The sequence below is a fragment of the Lissotriton vulgaris genome, chromosome 6 (genome assembly GCF_964263255.1).
Source record: "Lissotriton vulgaris chromosome 6, aLisVul1.2, whole genome shotgun sequence".
Lineage (NCBI taxonomy): Eukaryota > Metazoa > Chordata > Amphibia > Caudata > Salamandridae > Lissotriton > Lissotriton vulgaris.
The window spans coordinates 199,099,816-199,120,829 of record NC_141694.1 but is presented as its reverse complement, the minus strand read 5'-3'; the positions used below and the strand labels follow the sequence as shown (position 1 = coordinate 199,120,829).

Genomic DNA, 21,014 nt, shown 5'->3' with positions numbered 1-21,014 from the left:
GGTGTGCTGGGGCGTGCTTTTACAAAGTAAAATAACGTGACTGACATTAGATTACTACGAGATTTTCGGAGGACTTCCAATTGAACTTGAAAATACCTACACAAGGCACTATGGAACTTGTAGTAATCTAATGTCAGTCACGTGATTTTACTTTGTAAAAGCGCGCCCCAGCACACCTGCATGTTATTCATTTCCTTCTGTGAGCAAGGCAAGAAGCCGAAACGTTAGAAGACGGAATAAGGCGCTGCTGTACTTGAAAATAAATGCCATTTGCAGTATTGGGCCTCACCCCCTTTTGTGCTACAGTGATGTTTTCGATGGGCTGCCCCGTGCCCATTCTTTGTGAGGCCGCTCTGTAGGATCTTGGGCTCCAGTAACGTGGGAACTTTGTGGTGTATAATTACGGAGGAGCCTAATACACTCGCGCACCCAACCTACTTACGAGAAGCCAATGGTGCGAAAAGGACGGCGCGAGGAAGAGATTCAGGCAGGATTATTTTCTGTCATGATCGTGCTGCAAGTGATGTGAGATTTCCAAGTCCGATTTTCCAGCAGTATTCAAACATTGTTTCTACTCACCTGACTGATTCTAGCAATAAGACCAGTGCTTGGGCTTTGAAAAAATACCACCAAGGTAAAGATTTTCGGAGGACTTCCAGTTGAACTTGAAAATACCAACACAAGGCACTATGGAACTTGTAGTAATCTAATGTCAGTCAGGTGATTTTACTTTGTAAAAGCGCGCCCCAGCACACCTGCATGTTATTCATTTCCTTCTGTGAGCAAGGCAAGAAGCCGAAACGTTAGAAGACGGAATAAGGCGCTGCTGTACTTGAAAATAAATGCCATTTGCAGTATTGGGCCTCACCCCCTTTTGTGCTACAGTGATGTTTTCGATGGGCTGCCCCGTGCCTATTCTTTGTGAGGCCGCTCTGTAGGATCTTGGGCTCCAGTAACGTGGGAACTTTGTGGTGTATATACATATATAAATACACACACATATACATACAGATAGGAAGGGATGTATTTAATTTCTTTAGACATTGAATCCTTGTACACCAGCATAGACCACCAGGCAGGATTATCAGCTGTTAAATTCTTTTTGGACCAAAGACCGTGCGAATTCTATCAGCACAATAAGGCTCTAGTGAGCATGATGCAGTGGTGTCTCCATAACAACTTCTTTCTTTTTGGAAAGGAGTTGTTCAAACAACTAAGGGGTGTGGCCATGGGAGCTTGCTTCTCCCCCAGCTATGCGTGCTTGCACGTTGGCTGGTGGGAGGAGCAGGTGCTCAAAAAAGACTATTCTGCTATATATGAGGAAAACATCATACACTATTACAGGTTCATCGATGACATTTTCATCGTGTGGAAGGGTAGTAAAGACAAGGCAGTGGAATTCATCAATAACATCAACACGAATAGTTTGAATCTCCACTTTACCCACCACATAGATAGTTCCAACCTGGAATTTCTTGATGTTAAGCTGTATATAGCTAATGGCAGAATAGAAAGTACATTATTTAGAAAGCCCACAGCTGGTAATGTCACACTCCATGCCACAAGTGCCCATCCCAGGCACTTGATAGCCGGCATCCCCTATGGGGAATTGCTACGCTTGAAACGGATATGCAGCACGGAAGCTGAATTCAATATCTGTGCAGCAGAATCCATGCGTCGCATGAAGGCTAGGGGCTATTCAGATAAAATTGTGACATCTGCCTTAGCCAAGACATCGGCTAGATCTAGAGCCAGTCTATTACCTGATCCCATTGGGGAAGAACCTGTCACGCAAGACCAATCTGTTCCATCTAGAGTCTCTGGGACAGTTGAAAAGGTCCATTGTCCAAGACTGATCACAGCCTTCAGTGAGAACGAGCGCAAAATTAGATCCATCATTAACAAGAACTGGAAAATAGTTCTCACTGATCCAGTTCTGAAAATGAGTTTGCCATCCAGCCCAATCATAACATTCAGTAGAGGAAGAAACATGGGAGCAGAATTAGATCTTACCAGCCCTGAGACTAGAACCAGCCCCAATTGGTTAAAACCCAAAGACGGTTTCTTCAAATGCTCCTCATGCCGGGCTTGCAAGTTTGGGATAAGCACTACAGAATACAACACCCCATTCAGTCCTATACCACACAAGATAATGGGTAACTATAACTGCAAAACTGAGTTCGCAGTATATGTTCTCACCTGTACCTGTGGGCTTAATTACATCGGGAGCACAAAGCTACAGGTACATGAGAGAATACTTCAACATCTCCGTGCTATCCTACATAGTGATCCCAATTATCCGGTGGCACGCCACTTCAAGCAAGTTCATAACAACAACTTATCTTGTTTGAAATATTATGTGGTATCAGCAGTCCCCAAACCACGGAGAGGGGGCAACAGAGAAGCTTTGCTTAGGAGATTAGAGACGAAATTCATCCTAAACTTCGCTAGCAAATGCCCTAACGGTCTGAATAACACCGAAGACATGTACACGTGCCTGTAATTAAGTATTCTGAATGCAGCCCTATATGAAAAGACACCTACTGTACAACATTTGAATTTGTTTTCTGTTTAAATCGTGATAATGCTATCCGATTTTTTTGATTGTGTTTAGATAGTCAAATTCGTGACCAATATAGAGGCGTTGAATGTCCTTGGATATACGAATTATGACGATCATTTATTATTCACCTCACTTTTTGTCACTATGGTAGAGATATTGTATTATGTCTCATTCTAATTGAGGTCAGGTTGAAAGATGTAATTGCATCTTTTCCACTATTTTTAATACATTCAACACGTAACACATCATGTGCACAGGGTATTTATGTTTTGTAGAGAAATCTGGGAAGTAGCTTTTTTTATGCACTTATTCTTTTGGATATCCCCTTTTTTTCACTGAAGTCACAATTCAGAGTATAGCTATGTGCATTTATGCAGTTGAAATTGAATTATTGCACTTTTTTTTAAGTGTATGTGGATTTAACCAGGAATGTTTGGCGAAATGCTAATAATGAAATTTGCGTTTTTGAAATTAGTTAAATTGTAATTTCATTTTAAACTTCTTTGACGCTTCAATACTGCTAAATGAAATTTCCGATGTATATACCGATGTATTTGGAAAAACAGTGTCAAGGTCATGCAAAATTGATTTATGCCTTGATGGGACAGCTAAATTACATTGACTAATCATTAATCATGTAGTCTTTTCGCTATGTCCATCGTTTTGTTCTCTGAACATGTGACCCCGGTGGGAAGGGCGTTTTATTTAAAAATGGCTTTAATCACATACAGCCTTTATGTGAACAAGGGCGCCTGAGTCCGAAACGCGTCATCTGTCGACTGCTGTTTGGTTACAATTAAACATCTTGCCTGAGATCAGAAGTGGTTTGTGTCTCTTTCTTCGCCGCCGGGGTTTTCTGGTGGAAGTGGAAGGAGAAACCTGTTCGTAATATATATATATATATATATATATATATATATATATATATATATATTCACTGAAAAAACCATAGGTTATAGACCATATATAGTTAAGAATTCGCATTTACAAAACCTTGCAAATTCACTGAAAAAACCATAGGTTCTAGACCATATATAGTTAGGAATTCGCATTTACAAAACCTTATTTTACTCACACAAAACCATTGAAATTCCATATATAGTTAGTTGCACTAACTATATATCGCGCACCCGCAATCCACTGCTGATGATGTCACATATTACATCATTCATGACATGGTCAGTGACATCACTGATGACATCACTGATGACAACACCCAGTGACTGTATGTTTCTGTAAAGTTAAAATATGTCTTACATATTGAAGAATGAGTGGGTGTATAAGTGTCTGGATGAAGGATTTAGTAGGTGCATGACTGACTGTACGAGTGAGTGATTAAATGTGTCTCACTGAGTGCATGGGTTAGTGACTAAACTGTCTTAATTTGTGCATCATTATGTCTGTTGTTCTGTAAACTGTTGCATGTGTTGATAAGTAGCTATATGAGTAACTATATGGGTTATTGATTGGTTGCCCAAGTATTTGTATGGGAGACTGAGTGTGTGTGTGGGTGGCTGGGAGGTGTATGACTCTGTGCATAGATGTGTGAGCAGTTGATTCACTAGATGTATGGTTTCAAAAGTGCATGTAGAAACAGCTGTATGGGCGGTTGACTGTGTGCATGAGTGTATTGGTGAGTGAATGGATATCTCAGTGCTACATGTCAAAGTAAGTACATATGTAAAACACAGTACATGTGAGAGTTGACATATATAAATAACTGTGCATAAGAGCCAGTGAATGTGTGAGTGGCTGTATGGATCATTGTGAACTTGTATCAGGGATTGTATAAGAGAGTAAATATGTGTTAGTATATCTTTGAATAAGTAAAGTTTGTATAACTGTATAGTTGAGGAAATGGAGGTGTGATTGATTCTTTGCATGACTGACTAGGTGTGTGAGTAACTCCATGGATGAGTGACAGTCTGTGAGTGTCTGTTTACACTGATTGTATCTAAGGTTATATTAGAGTCTGAAGAGGTTCATCGTATTATCACATGAATGATATCATCAGTGATGTGATCAGTAATGTCAAATGAGATGTCATCAGTGATGGATTTGAGATGTCATCAGTGATGTCATTTGAGATGTCATCAGTGATGTCATCAGTGATGTCACTGACCATGTCATGAATGATGTAATATGTGACATCATCAGCAGTGGATTGCGGGTGCGCGATATATAGTTAGTGCCACTAACTATATATGGAATTTCAATGGTTTTGTGTGAGTAAAATAAGGTTTTGTAAATGCGAATTCCTAACTATATATGGTCTATAACATATGGTTTTTTCAGTGAATTTTCAAAGTTTTGTAAATGCGAATTCCTAACTATATATGGTCTATAACCTATGGTTTTTTCAGTGAATTTTCAAGGTTTTGTAAATGCAAATTCCTAACTATATATGGCCTAAAACCTATGGTTTTTTCTGTGAATTTCAATGGTTTGTTAATAGCAAATATCAAAAGCTGTCAAATGTCAGATAGGTAAAAACTTTTTCGTGTTTATGCACGCTGATGTGCTTTGAACGCTGCCCCCCCCCCTCCCCTCTTTTCTCTTAGTAGTACTCTCTCTTTGCATATAGTGAAGGGTAGTTAACGCAGGCCTTTGCCTCGTTGTAATCCGTCGTGCCTGCTTCCCTCTCCATTTGATTGATTGTTATCCAAGCATTTACTGTTTTACAATTGATTCTCTTTGGTTCATTCTCTATTTACAAACAAGCACAAAGTCGCAATACTCTGTTTAGTCTTTGCAGATAGTGAAAAATCGTGTAAAAAAATGAAAGTAATCGAGCAAAATCAGTAGGCCACTAATTGGATCTTTTTGACCTCGCTAAAATAGAAACATTAGGAACAACCCTTCATGAGAAATACGAAAATAGTGAGATGAACTGAGCTCCACACCATGAGGGCTGCAAGACAGCTCGGCTCCGTCACCCACCCCGCCCAAAATAACGACAAACCCTATGCAAATATTAAAAATATATACAACACACCAGCAAAGTAACAGGGTAAAACATTTTATTAAATAACTATTTACATAACTATTTTATACTTTTTGTTGCCCGATCCGGCTAGCTCAATCGATCGAGCATGAAACTCATGCACTCTGATAGCAAGCGTTGCTGCTGATGCTATGCAGACCAAAACTGGTTTTCAGTTTGTACATTCTTCTAGATTTTTCCATCCAAGGTTGGTTGAGTTTGTAGAACGATGGCTTCAGATTTTCAACATACGGTGTGGTGGCGCGGACTGGGAGGGGGCGCTTGGCTCCTGCCCCCTCCCCAAGTAAGATTTTCATACGTGAAAGTACGTTAATGGTTTTGGTCCCTGAGTTGCTTCAATGTCACTGCCATTCTCAAATGGCATAAGTTCTGGATGTTGGATGCCATAGTTCAGAGTTCTGAGCAGCGCTTGTAACACTGTCTGAAGCTTACTTGCACCTACTGCAGCTTCACTATTCTCAAAGTAAGTGAGGGTCGTTTGTGGACCTGACTACATTTGAAAACAATGTGATATGGTACCTCCCTAAACCGCTTGACGGAGGCCCCCGAGGGGCGGTGTGATGGCACGGACTCGGAGAAGATGCTTGGCTCCGACCCCCTCCCCAAGTCTTATAGCACTGGTGTAGCCTGAGATCGCCCCCGACATAGGCGGCTGGCTCCCCGGGTCTGGCGGAACTTTTTGCCTTTTGATGACTCTTCTATTCTGGACCTTGTCCCACAATCCGTTTGACCTGAAGACACGCTGTAGTGGGGCGCCCCTTTACCGTTTTAGTTGCCATTCCGCCCGCTTTTGCTACACTGTGCCTCTTCCGCCATTCAGCTGTTTACCGCCCGCTCTTGCGACTACAGCGTCTCGCTCACCATGTAGTTGAGTTGCTCCCGCTCTTGCGATGCAACGATAGGCGGCTGCCACAGGACTCTCAAAATGGCGGCCGGCTCTTCAGATTTGGACGTGGTCCACTAAAATGGCCCTGGGACACCTTGGAACTCGGACGCTTGCCTGCTAGGGCTTGGGTCCCATTCTCGAAAGCGTCCCCTCAGCCGTGAAGATTCTACAAAAGTCTTGGGGGCCCCCGACTCCCGCAGGCTTCTGGTGGGGAGCGGCTGCCATGATTGCTCGTGGAATGGCCACGACGGAGCTACGAGATGGTGGTGCTCTCATGCTGACGCCAGCTTCAGTCTGAAACATCCAGAAACACTGTAGACTACCAATTCGATCAGTTCCGGTAGCGCCCCAACATGACCCGGTAGAGAAGAACTTGCCCTCCCCTCTTTGACTGATGGTTCTTGTTGCCTGTCCCCTCTGTTGTCATTTAACAGAACTTTTTGGACTGCTGAAAGGGGTTGTGTTCCGAACGCTGGTTGGTGGAGACATTTTGACTATATTCTTGACCTACGTTGTCGCGTAATGCGTTATATGACACGCCGCGTTAGCGCACCCGGAAGTGCTACGGTGCGCGAAGCGCAGCTTCCCGGAAGCGATCCGGGGTGCAGCGCGTAACGTAAGCATAACAGGTCATGTGACTTGTTAATAAAACTTTTCATTGGTTCATTTTACTTTTGTTATTTTAATGATGAAAAGCTTGGTCATATGACCTAAAAATTACGCTTTTTATTGGTTTCGAACATTATTTTTTTTTAAATATATATGTTATAATGTTCCAGGCTAATGTACTTTCCCGGAAAATTTACAACTGTCCTGCAAGTAAAATATATTCCTTTTTCGAGAAAAAGGGCGTTTCTTCGTCCCATGACGGAGCCGTTGAGTAAAAGAGGCTCGGCCTGCTGTCTTAGTCGCCGATACGCCTGATTATCAGATTCTTATCGATCACTTTATGTTGCAGGAGTGGAAAACACAACTGCCCTTGACCATTTATCTTTACTGCGTTCCTACGTATTATACCTTTTATCCGTCATGTAATTAGACTGCTTTATTTCACTTGCCTTTTACTGATTCGAAAACAGTGACTAAAAGTAAAAACTTTACCAATGTAAATACTACTACCATGTTTTGTTTTAAAAACCTTTATTGTGAAAATGTCAGTATACAAATACGGGCCTATAACCACGTGGGCCGGCCACGGAGCAAACTGAAATCGTATATAAGGAGACATTTACATTGTAGAGGAACGTAACGAGCGGGCCATTAGGTTGCAAGAACTAAGGTGTCTAACAGTTGCGGAATCGGTGGACGTACATTTTGTAATTAAAATACGACAGGGCCACTTACAAAAAAATTATCTAGATATACATTTGCGGGCAAGTACCATGGGTGACGTTAATTCGAACTTTCAATAGTACAGTAATCAATAACACATCAGAACTTAATATCAATAGGGATGTCGAAATATTCAATCAATTCTCGTCCCCGCCCGCCATGAGCATCAAAACTGCATTCATATCTCGTGATATCAAGGTTGTTCAACCAGTACACAACAAGGAGTTACGAGTCCCATTTATACCGGCGCCATTTTGGGCGAGGCCGGGCAGGTCCAAGATATAGTCAAAATGTCTCCACCAACCATCGGCCAGACCAGAACCCCTTTCGGCCCTTTATGCTACAAAATGGTGTCTTCCATTCAGAAAATATTGTTGGCAGCATTTTGAAAGGAAAGATAAACAGCCGTTCTCCTAGTGAGTCTCACATTGTTACATTTAGGAAGAATGTTGAAGAGTAGTATGTTGAAAATCTGAAGCCATTGTTCTACAAACTCTCAATCAGCCTTGGATTGAAAAAAAAATCCTGAAGAATGTACAAACTGAAAACCAATTTTTGTCTGTATAGCATCAACAGCAACGCTTGGCTCAGCTTTGTGTGAAGCCGCCATTTGGATTCAATCAATAGCGTCCCCCTGCACACATTCAGGGACCTGGTCGGGTCTTCAGGTCAAACAGATTGTGTGACAAGATGCAGAAAGGAAAAGGAAAAAAGTTCCGCCGGACCTCGGGAGCCGGCCGCCTATGTCATGGGCGATCTTTGGCCACACCAGGGCAATAGTGAAGCTGCAGCAGGTGCAAATAAGCTTCAGACAGTGTTACAAGCACTGCTCAGAACTCTCAACTATGGCACTCAACATCCAAGACTTGCCATCCGGATCTTGGCGCCTTGTGCTGGTTCCGACCTATTCACTCATCGGTCCACTACTGACATCACCTCATAAGCCAACGGGGCACCCCACGCCGACTTTCGGCGCAGCATTGTAGGATGGCCACACCAGTGCAGCAACTTGCTGGACACCACCTCGGTGTCATCCGGATCTCGGCGCGTTCGAGTCACTGTACCGCAAGAGTGACCGGAACTCAGCTGGACACGCCGTCTTTCGGCGCAGCATTGTAGGATGGCCACACCAGTGCAGCAACTTGCTGGACACCACCTCGGTGCCATCCAGATCTCGGCGCGCTGTGCTCCCTTCGGCCTACTGTAGCCGCAAGTGCGGACGCAACTCAGTTGGACGGCGAGTGAAACGCTAAGGGGCGCCCCACTGCAGCCGAGAAGCCTCCATCTTGGGGGAGACGCACAGCCCCCACTGACTGACACGACCTCACAGGCCAACGGGGCACCCCACGCCGACTTTCGGCGCAGCATTGTAGGATAGCCACACCAGTGCAGCAACTTGCTGGACACAACTCGGTGCCATCCGGATCTCGGCGCGTTGTGCTACCTTCGGCCTATTCGCACATCTGTCCGCTACTGAAGCCGCCTCATGTGCCAACGGATTTTCTACGCTTTTTGAAGCCGTATGCCGCATAACAGGTCATGTGACTTGTTTATAAAACTTTTCATTGGTTCATTTTACTTTTGGTTTCCTAATGACGGAAGGCTTGGTCATATGACCTAAAAATAACACTTTTCATTGGGTTAGAACATTTTTTTTTCCCAAACGATGAAAGCCCCACCTTGTTTCTGGATGTTTCAGACTGAAGCTGGCGTCAGCATGAAAGCACCACCATCTCGTGGCTCCGTCGTGGTCATTCCGCGAGCAATCATGGCAGCTGCTCCCCACCGGAAGCCTGCAGGAGTCGTGGGCCCCCAAGACTTTTGTAGAATCTTCACGGCTGAGGCGACGCTTTCGAGAATGGAGCCCAAGCCCTAGCAGGCAAGCGTCCGAGTTCCAAGGTGTCCCAGGGCCATTTTAGTGGACCAGGCCCAAATCCGAAGAGCCGTCCCCCATTTTAAGAGTCCTATGGCAGCCGCCTATCGCTGCACCGCAAGAGTGGGCGCAACTCAACTACATGGTGAGCGAGACGCTGTAGCCGCAAAAGCGGGCGATAAACAGCTGAATGGAGGATGAGGCACAGTGTAGCAAAAGCGGGCGGAATGGCAACTGAAACGGTAAAGGGGCGCCCCAGTACAGCAGACGAGCCTCCACCTGGGGAGGCCCGTTCACGCCGCCTCCCCCACGCCCCCCCCGGGGCGCCCCACGCCGTTTTTCGGAGCAGCATTGTAGGATACCAAAACCAGTGCGGCAAGTTACTGGACATCACCTGGGTGCCATCCACATCTCAGCGTGTTCTGCTGCCTTGGGACTATTCGCACAACAGACCGCTACTGACGAGGCCTCCCCCCGCACCACCCGGGACGCCCCACGCCGTTTTTCTGAGCTGCATTGTAGGAAACCAAAAACCAGTGCGGCACCCAGGTAACATCACCTGGGTGCCGTCCAGAACTCAGCACGTTGTGCTGCCTTGGGACTATTCGCACAAAAGACAGCTACTGACCATTGTTGCTTCTTTTTTCCAAAAAATGTTTAAATGTATTTACAGTTTTTGTTGCGTTCTATATATTTATAAGTTAATAAAGTTTTATAATCCTACTACTTTCTTGGAGTGCTATATATTTTAAAAAAAACGGGTGAATGGGGCCTTGAATCGGGTTATTGTCATGTGTGGGCTTTGGAAGTGTGCTGCTACATGATCGGACATTTCAAACTCAAATGCACGTTCTTTTTCTTACCTTTCCGAAGAATGGAGCGCAATAGCAGGCAGAGAAAGGGTGATGGAAGTGTTGAACACTGCCTGGCCTGGCAAGTTGCTGGCAGTGCCCCCCCCCCCCCGCCCGCTCCTGAAAGAGGGCACACACACACCGCCGCCCCGAGTACTTCACAGATCTTTAAAAGACCATGCGCTTGTTAATGAGGCTTAAATGGTTTATCACCCCTTCTAGAGCCCCTGCATCGGCCCTCTGACGTTTCCTGGAAGAATTAGCACGTAACACAATACCAAGCCCTGTCAGCTGAAACCCCCGAGGAATCGGGTTTTTGCTTGCAGGAATGGGTAGGCGGGAGACTAGCACTGAAATCGGTAGTCTCACGCCTGAATCGGGAGGGTTGGCATGTCTGGATTCTCTACAGCTGGGGCCATAAACTACATCCGCAGGGCTAGGTGATAGCCTGGGACCGGCCTGGACAATCGGACACAGAGGAAGAGGAGTGTCAGAGGGTGCGGTAGTGAATAGGATGAAAGGGAGGTGTCGGGCGGGCACAGGGTGTGATTCTCAGGGAAGAGCAGCGCAGATGGGGGGAAGTTTATGGCCCATGCATGAGAGAGAGAGCGGGGGTGACCAGTGCGTGGGGGAGATGATTGCGAGGGTGGGGAGCCGTGCTGAGAATCGACGGCGTGCAGAGAGTGGGTCTGGTCAAGGCATCTAAAATGGCTGGCGTGCACGACAAAATTGTGGCATTGGAAAAAAGGCAAGATGGCGCAGACAATGTTTATCAATAAGGATTCATTTATAACAAAATATTTTATCGCAGTGACAAATTGGTGGTCAACACTTCCTGATTTCCATCGAATCGAACGTTAACAGACGTCACGCAGCAAAAAAAAAAAAAAAAAAAAAAATCGCTCACGCACAGCCGCTGGAAGACATGTATCAACATATATGAGCCTCCTCGGCCACCCTCAGAAAACATAAGGGATCAGGATACGTCTCCCGCACCCCCTTATACCTAGTAATTTAATTAAAACGAAACACAAAATGGCGAATTCCCGTTTCGCTACCAGTTTGCGGCCCAGTTCGCGGCCCGGGAAGCGCTTCTACCGTGAAAAATCATTTTTTTTATTTTCCCCACGGGACCCTTTAATAACCCCAACATCATTCCTAGGGGGTCAAGAGGGGTCTACCTTGCCCCCTTTCATTAAATTCCCCCTTCGTTTTTCACCTCTTCTTCTCTCTCGATCCTACCGAGAGATAAGATGGCGGCCGCTCCGGACTGTTTAGAATGTTGACAGACACCGGAAAGCCAATCAGCTTCGCATCGCAAAGTTCCGTTTCGCGAAAAGTACGCGAACTAGAGCGCAGCCCGGAGCGCTGTTACAGATATATATCTTTTTTTGAACGTTAATTTCTCAAAATCCACTGAAGCACATATATTGAGACCTAGCAAAGGCACATCGGGCTAACAGTCCCTACAATTTTGCCAAGTTTCGTGCAAATCCATTTAGCCGTTCGAGCTAAAAGTGAGGCCAACATCCCTATGGAAATTAACATGGGAAAAACGCGTTTTGGGAACCCCCTTTTTTCTCGGCCCCCCCTTGACGAAACCCCCCCAAATTTTCAAGGGCTGCTCAGAAACAAAATGTGCCATTTTCCTGAAAATTTCAGCCGATTCCGTCCACAAACGCCAAAGTTATTAGACATAGAATTTTCAAAAATCCCATAGGGAAAAAATCCTAACTATATATACCTACTGGCGACAGCCAGTAGGTAATATATATATATATATATATATATATATACATATATATATACATATATATATATATACATATATATATACATACATACATATACATACATATCTATCTATACATATCTATATACATATATACATATATACACATACATATATACACATATACATATATATACATATACATACATATACACATACATATAAACATGCATATACGTGTGTATATATATATATATATATATATATATATATATATATACACACATATATACACACACATATATACACACATATATATACATACATAAATATACATACATATACACACATATACACACATACACATATATTCACACACATATATACATATATATATATATATAAATATACATATATACATACACATATATACACATATAAATATACATATATACATACACATACACACATATAAATATACATACACATATACATACATATATATACACACACACACATACATACACACATACACACACATATACACACACACATACACATATACACACATACACACACATATACATACATATACATACATATACACATACATACATATACACACATATATACACACATATATACACACACATATACACACACATACATACACAAACATATATACATACATATACACATACATATACGTACATATACATATACATACATACACATATATATACATACATATCCATATATATAAATACACATACATATATATATACATACACATACATACATATACATACACATACATACACATACATATATATACATACACATATATACATACACATATATACATACACATACATATATATACATATACATACATATACATACATATACATACATATACATACATATACATACATATACATACATATACATATTATCCAGTCTGGCTCCAAATTTAGCAAGACCCCTGGCGCTTCTCTCTCCGGTGCGATATTTCTCGGCCGAGCCCAGCCTTAATTTATTCCGCACATCTCTTCCAACTAGAAGAAATAAATACGCACTCACAAAGTTCCTTGCGTATTCCCACGGTTTATTTTCTCATAGTCTCCAGTATTTCAGCACATAAAACAGAGGCGTTTCGCTGTACACACACAGCTTGCTCACGGTTAATACGCAGATATTATTGAGCCCCTCCTATTTCTATGAGGGAACCGCCAAACTGTTTAATTCTTACTATGTCACTTCCTGTTTACAGAAAGCGGAAGTGCCCTAGGAAATGTAGTTTATTTCCAATTTTAAACTACTGTTTAAGTATCATCATTGAAAATGCATTTACATTGGTTCTTTTAACATTGTAGTTAAGGTCATTCATCTAATTATTATTCACAGACAATTTGTCATCATATGTCTCAAATTATTATATCGTATGATAGTATATCCTATCAATATGACTGAAAACATCATTATTCAAAATACATTTATGCCCTCCAGTGGGCTAATGTTATCTTATCTCACCCCTTGTTTGCCCTCTAGTGGGCTAAATTGTGGTGAACCATTCTATGGCTGAGATGTAGTATATATTTGTGCCCATCTATACTCTTTTTTCTTAATCTGAATGACCCCAGTCTTCTTAATTGTTGTATATGCATGATCACTAAATTCTCTTTTACATTTCCCATAATTTACATTGTATTCCTGATCATTACTGTATACTCTGTCTAATCTGATACCCCAAAAGAACAAGCTGATACCAAAAGTCACATCAAAGGTGTACATAAAGTTCCTCACTTTGATTAAGACCCATCGGGGTCATTGTCCTGAAATTTAGTATTTGACGTGATTCTCGTGTTTTTTCTCTGTCTCCCCCCCCTGTCATGTGGGAGGATTGTTTCCAAGGCATAAAACTTTAACAGTGTCCAGTCTCCATTGTGTGAGGTCTCCATGTGCTTAGCCACAGCATTATTTCTGTCTTTATTCACTGTTGCTCTTACATGTTCCAGGATTCTTTTTTTTTATTCATTCTTGGTGCTTCCGATGTATTTCAATGCACACGGACATTCTATCACGTATACTACATGGGTACTTAGGCAGTTTATCAATTCCTTTATTTTCCAGGTCTTATTGTTCGGCATTGGTACTTCTTTTTTATTCACTGCTATTTTTCACACCTTACAGTGTTGGCATTTTATAAACCCTTTTGTTTTCATCCACTGTATTCCTTTCTGTTTTTTGGTGTGATCTTTATGGTGACTTTGGACTAGTCTATCTTTGAGGTTGTTAGATCTTCTGTAGGTTATCTGGGGATTTTTGCCCATTATTTTGCTTGTTGTAGGATCTAGTTGTAACAGTTTCCAATTTTTTCTTATTATGCTCACAATTTGTTTGGATTCCCTTGTATAGTCGAGGATTAGTCTTACTTTTCTGTCCTCTAAATTATTAGCAGTTTCAGTGTTTCTCCGTTTGGATGTTAGGGCTTCTCTCCTTTCTTTTGCATTCGCCCTCTTCCAGCCTCTTTCAATGACTTTCTTGTTGTACCCCCTATTTTTGAACCTTTGTGCCATGGCATAGCTCGTCTTTTTCCATTCTGCCTCCTCTGAACAAATTCGTCTCAATCTTAAAAATTCCCCATATGGGATGTTTTCTTTAACTGAAGATGTATGGAAACTGCTAGCATGTAATGCCGAGTTCGTTGTAGTTTCTTTCCTGTGTAGAGTCGTTTCAACTCGGTCATTTCGAATATATATTTCCGTGTCCAGGAAAATTGCTTTCGTTTTACTGATATTATAGGTGAATTTCAGATTGGTACTTGACTAATTCAAAATTTGGAAATATGTTTCAAATTCTTGACTGGTCCCTGTGAGAAGTTGGCCCGATATGCAACGTTCGCTATTCTAGCGACCGCTATGTATCGTTCCAACGACCCTTATGGTGTTTGGTTGTAAGTCAACCTATAGACCAGCTATCCTAGTAGCGTGGATACGAGCAGTCTAAGGCTAAAGACTCGAGAGGGCGCGTTAAGCCAGCTGTTTACCACACATGTACCCCTTGAACACCCAGTGAAAGGACACCACACAAGTGTTATGAAAATAAACAGTATATTTATTAAGAATCACAACAGCCCTGTACTCTTTATGAGGACAGGGTACTAAGCACAAACCAAATCTCTTTAGCAAATACTTCAAGTGCACAATTAAAACAAGTGTCCGAGGACACGGAAAGTTTAAGGTCTCGGGCGGACCCGATAAGGCAAGTCGGAAGCGAGGGACTCGGGACCCTAGAGTAAAGAGGCTATGCAGGCACCGAAATGCCGAGTTACCTAGCCACGAGGGCTGCGGCTGCACAAGTCTTACAGGCGTCGGGGTCTTCGCTGACGAGCCAGGAGCCGGAAGAAAAGGAGTTGCTGGCCGGCGACCAGTGATGAATAGTTCGTAGAGATCCAAGCCTGGATCAGAGATGGAGGGTACCTGAAAGCAGAGGGGACCAAGTTCGTACTACTAGCCAGTAGTCAGAGGGTACCAGGAGGGCACCGGTTGGCCGTCACCTCGACCAGGTGAGTGGGCGACGCTAGGCTCTGCAGTCTCACGGACCAGGAGGCGTTGTCGGCGACCACGGTGGAGGTGCGAGCTGTCCCACGAAGGATGATGCTGTCGGCGTCGCTGGGCCCAGGATGGGGCAACAAGCCTTGGCAAATCTCAGGGCCACGTGGTGGGCCTAAGATGGCGTCTTGAGTGGACCAGGAGGGTCCGGGGTGCTTCTCGAAAAGATGGAAGCAAGGGCCAGTCTGGAGCAACCAGACCAGCAGTGTTGATTTCCGGATGTCGTCACAGAAGGGCACAAGCCAGCGGCTAGTGACCAGACAACGTGCTGAGCAGCGAGCAGAAGGGCCCCACGCAGATCGTGGAGATGCTGGGAGACTGCACTTCGGTGCTGGAGCGGCTCAGGGTCGGGGCTTCTCGGACCCCAGAGCACTCACCAGGGAATTGCTTCGATGGTCGTGCTGGTTAAGAGCGTGCAGGTTCTGATGATGGCCGGTCCCTCGAGGTCTCGTCGCACCCACAGATCACAGCTGAGCTGATGACGTGGGTAGAGGTCAGAGGTGCCAGGGAAGCCGGTTCTCGTCGAGCTGGGCCGTCGGATTCCTTGAGGAAGGACTTACAGCAAACCGCAGAGTTCTTAGATGGTGCCTGCTGATGCAGGGTGACTACTCCTTAGTCACAAGGGAGAAATCTTGAGAAGAGTCTTGAATGTCCTTTCGTAGAAAGTAGTTCTTGAATCAAAGATGATCTAATTTGGAAGGGTCCCCGCTCCGGCCTTTATTCTAAAGAAAGGGGTGGGTACATGACTAGGTCCTGCCCTAAGGGTGGGACCAGGAAGGGGGGTAGTTACACCCCTCTCCCGTGCCGGACTTTGCCCAGGCCAGGGCTGACGACCCTGGAACTGGTTCTAACCGGCAGATGCGTAGTGAGCACCGGGGTGCCACTCCGCAGTCACCTTCTCGCAAAAGCCCTACCTACCCAGAATATACAAACCCTGTCTGGGACGGTGCGAACACCGCCCTCGACAGGAAACCCTTTGTCCAAGCTCTCCTCGCTGGAAGGACTCCCAGCAGCAGGAGGTCAGACTCGTGTCTGTGGTGGCAGCATCCATTTTGTGGAGCTGAGGCTTTGGTTAACTTTAACCGGGGTTCACAGTTACGTACATGTCGTGTCCCTCTAGAAGGGCGGAATGCTAACCTCGTCGCCAGAGTTGGTGAGAGGGCAGCATCCCGATTCGTATGACACCTTACTCGACATGTCTTGATAACGCGACACCGAAGTTACCGATGTGGTACGCGTTATCATGGAACAGCCATTGGGTCTTGATTCCGCAAGCTGCAACCGGGCTCGGCTCGGGCCAGAGTCTAGTTCACACGAGCCCATGCACTCTGCCTTCAGGATTGTCAAGGCCTGCCATAGGAGTGACTGATAGGAACTCGAGTGTCCATTGTATGGTTAGATATAGGGCTACTATATCTAAAGCAAAGTGTGTTTACACAACTTCGCCCCAGCTGTCACGCAGCCAGTTGTGTCAAATTTAGGAGGCCAGCCAGGGGTGGCATAATACATGCTGCAGCCCCTGGCGGCCCTGGGTACACCTATGCCCTGAGTTACAGGGTCTGATAAGGTGGCCCAGTACCAATTGGTAAATGCACCTAGGGTACATGTCGTAATTTAGAAAGAGAACAGCCAGGCTGTGGGTCTGATTAGCAGGCCCACAGCCAGAGAAAGTCGTAAACCAGTGAAACAAAAGCAAAAAATCTGGGTGGTCATGGGATTGCAGACCCTACTCTCCTACAGTCCCTTCCCATACAATGAGAAGGTCATCAATGTATCTGATTGAACGGGGACGAGGAACTGTATGTACATTTGTAAATAGATAACTACATGCCCACCAAAAGGAGTAAAAACGGTGGATGATGTCCTGCCTTCTACCTATGTTTTCATTATTATTATTTTGTCACTATTTTCCATCATTTTGCAAATGAGATTAGTTAAAAACTGCATATTTATAATTGTTATGAAAGCCCCAAAAACAGGCATCTGACTTGATAATTCCATAAGAAGCGATTCATGGATATGAATAGCATAGGAAGAAGTGCAAAAATGTAAGAATAATCTTCTTTGCCAACGCAATATAGACTTGCAGGCCCTCCAAGTACATTATGGATTAAATGTATAAATATTGTGTGTCAGTGTAACATTAGATTGAATGAAATTGCTTGTCGCAGGAGCTGCCGTAATCTTGTATCATGAATGTCAATATCGGGTTCCCATACAAACGCATAAGCCATATAATAAAGCTTCATCTATTGCACTTAGTAACTAATAATGGAATCACAGGAGATATTATATCCCTGGTCTAGAAGACGGGAATGGGGCACTTAGCCCGTGAAGACCGCATAGCCATCGCAACTGGCGTCTAAAATTAATCGCCAGTAGTAACATCCAATTTGGCTTCACTCTTGTAGTGGGAATCTGATAACGGCTTTAATCAAGCCGAAAAAACTACCCCTCCCACAATGCCTTCTAATTGTCTGAGTGGAGATGAGGGTATAAATAACAGAAACTAAAGACGGACTTGTAACTACCGTGATCAGGAACAGTTTTGTTCGAAACGCGTAGGTGAAGGAAGTTTTTTCTGAGCTGGAATATATCGCTTTAAAATCCACCCGAGAAGAGTAGGCCGTATTTATTTTTTGCTTCTTAATATATATATACACATATATATACACACACACATATATACACACATACATATATACACACATACACACACACACATATATACACACACATATACACACACATATACACACACACACATATATATACACACACACATATATACACACACACATATATACACACACACACATATACACACACACACATACACACACACACACATACACACACACACATACACACACACACATACACACACACATATACACACACACATATATATATATATATATATATATATACACACACACACATATATATATATATATATATACACACACACACATATATATACACACACACACACATATATATACACACACATATGTATATACACACACATGTATATATATATATATATACACACACATATATACACACACACATATATATATATATATATACACACACATATATACACACACACATATATATATATATATATACACACACATATATACACACACATATATACACACACATATATGTACACACATATATATATATATATATATATATATACACACACATATATATATACACACACATACATATATATAAATACATATGTATACACACACATACATATATATAAATACATATGTATACATACACACACATATATACATACACACACATATGCATACATATACACATATATGCATACATATACACATATATGCATACATATACACATATATGCATACATATACACATATATGCATACATATACACATATACATACATATACACATATATGCATACATATACACATATACATACATATACACATATACATACATATACACATATACATACATATACACATATACATACATATACACATATACATACATATACACATATACATACACATACACATATACACATATACATACACATATACATACATATACACATACATATATACATACACATATATACATACATATATACATACACATATACATACATATATACATACACATATATACATATATACATACATATATACATACACATATATACATATATACATACATATACACATAAATACATATACATACATATACACATACATACATACACATACATACATACACACACATATATACATACACACATATATAGATACATATACACACATACATATACACAAATATATACATATAGTGCAGTAAACTGTGGACACTCGGATGTTATTGTGTCTGTATTTTCTGAGAGCACGCTATCCCTGTGGATTGTGTCAACGATATATACACACATATACATACATACACATTTATACATACACATATACATACATACACACATATACACACAAATCTACACACAAACAAATACACACATATATACATATACACACATACATATACACACAAATATACATATACATACATATATATATACACACACATATATACACACACACATACATATACACATATATATATATATATATATATATACATATATACACACATATATACACATACACATATATACACATATACACAGATATATACACACACATACATCTATACACATATATACATCTATACAGATACAAACATACATATATACATACATCTATACAGATACATATATATATATATATATATACACATACATACATTTACATACATACATACATATACATACATACATATACATACATATCTACATACATTTATAGGAGAGGAGGGTCTGCTATCCTATGGTCACCCCTACTTTTTGCTTCACTGGTTTATGAATTAATGTGGCTGTGGGCCTGCCAATCAGACCAACAGCCTGCTGTTCTCTCCCTAAATGTATGCCAAGGCACTTTAGGTGCCTTACCAATTGGAACATGGATCACCTTGTGAGCCCCTGTACAGTGTACCCTAGGTACCCAGGGCATAGGTGCATCCAAGGCCTACCAGGGGCTGCAGCACGTATTGTGTCACCCCTGGCCTGGCCTTACTATTTGACACAACTGGCTGATCACTCAGCTGGGGCAAGGTGGTGTAATCACACTTTGCTTTAGGTATAGTATCTCTATATCTAACACATACAAGGACACACAGTAACCTATTAGTGACTCTAATGGCAGGCCTTATCAATCCTGGAGGCAGAGTGCTTGGTTATTTGTGAGATGGTGCTCTAGCATGAGCTGAGCCTGTCTGCAGCTTTCAGAACCATGTCCTTTAGCTGTTTCCTGATAGCGTCATACCATACACTCTTAAGTGCATCATGAACCTCGCGGTTAAATGCCAACTCTGGTTTGACATTATCAAAACATGTCGAGTAAGGTGTCATACGAATTGGAATACTACCCCCTTGCCAATTCTGGCGGCGGGGGTAGCATTCCACCCTTTAAGAGGGATACGACATGTACAGAACCAGAACCCCGGTTAAAGTTAAACAGAGCCTCAGCATCACAAAATGGATGCTGCCATCACACACACAAGTCTGACCTCCTGCTGCTGGGA

General features: G+C 42.5%; 1 protein-coding gene across 1 annotated transcript in view; it reads right to left on the bottom strand.

Annotated features, from left to right (window-relative positions):
- The window catches only part of TDRD6 (tudor domain containing 6), a 2,323,386-nt gene that overhangs the window by 734,334 nt on the left and 1,568,038 nt on the right, over positions 1-21,014 (bottom strand). The gene's annotated exons all lie outside the window — the stretch shown is intronic.